The sequence below is a fragment of the Pristiophorus japonicus genome, unplaced genomic scaffold, assembly GCF_044704955.1.
Source record: "Pristiophorus japonicus isolate sPriJap1 unplaced genomic scaffold, sPriJap1.hap1 HAP1_SCAFFOLD_185, whole genome shotgun sequence".
NCBI lineage: Eukaryota > Metazoa > Chordata > Chondrichthyes > Pristiophoridae > Pristiophorus > Pristiophorus japonicus.
Window position 1 is genome coordinate 693,237 of NW_027251537.1, and position 1,190 is coordinate 694,426.

Genomic DNA, 1,190 nt, shown 5'->3' on the forward strand with positions numbered 1-1,190 from the left:
TGCTTCCGCCCGGTTTCGAACCGGGGACTTTTTGCGTGCAAGGCAAACTTGATAACCACTACAGTACGGAAACGCTGCGACAGAACAAATGTCGGGAACCTAAACAGAGCTTTAACCTCAACAGCTGCCCTGCACATCAGGAGCTTGCATTGCGCGAACAGAATGAAGTTGCTATATTTAGCAAGGTTGTGAGTGTGGTAGGAATTGATCCCGTTTTTCTCGGACTTTATACATAGGACCAGGAGGTGGCCATCTCGCAGCAAATGGTTAGAATCTGGAATACACTGCTTTAAAGGCGGCGGAGGCAGACTCAAACTTATCTTTCCAAAGGGAGTTGGATCAGTATCTGAAGGAAAAAAATGCACAGCTGCTGGTAAATGACGCGGATGTGGGACTTCTTGAGAGTAGGCATGGGCTCGATGGGCTGAATGGCCATCTTCCGTGCTGCAACCATTCCATTATTCTGTTATTCAATAACTTAGTGGCACAGTTAGTAGTGTGCCACGAAGCTGAATATTGCAAAGGGACATGCATTCATTCGGCACAACTAGCGGCATCTGATTGAGAAGATTCGGGTGCGCGAAGATTCGGGTGTAATGACTTTAAATGCATAATTTTTGTTTTGTGAAGTTTCGGTCAGAGAAATGTTTGGGAAAGGAGTTTTTTGCTAAAAGGACTCAGCATTTAATCTTCTTTCTGGTTGTTGGGGTCACATTTATTTTCGATGTTATTCTTCATCAATGTATATTTTGTTTGCTCTTTCACAATAACCAGACCCTTGCTCTTCAATATATTTCACTGCTTACATGGTCACAGCAATGGTCACATGAGCTCTAGAGACAGGGGAATTAGTTCCAGAAACAGTGGAAGTAGGAGCTGCAGAGAGGGGCATTAGGAGTTCCAGCAATACTGGAATTATCTTCAGAAACAGGGTAATTGTGTTTAGAAAGAGCAGAATTAGCTCTCGTAAGAGGCGACTTAGCTGTCCCTGCAGCAGGGGATTTATGAAAGCGCACCATAAGCAGGACATTTCCAAGATACATATATATATATATATAATTAATAGTCACTTAAATAGGACAATAAGGTGCTTCATCATCAGTGCAATTTGGAGCTCCAGAAAAAGGACAATTTGGAGCTGCGCAAGCAACTCAGAATCTGCAGAAAGTGGGGAACAAGGACTTCCAAAA

The 1,190-nt window shown here is 43.3% G+C and overlaps 1 non-coding gene across 1 annotated transcript; it reads right to left on the reverse strand.

Moving 5' to 3' along the window:
- On the reverse strand, positions 1-73 carry trnaa-ugc (transfer RNA alanine (anticodon UGC)). Its single transcript has one exon. It is a non-coding gene; the product is annotated as a tRNA-Ala (tRNA).
- Between the last annotated feature and the right edge of the window lie 1,117 nt (positions 74-1,190).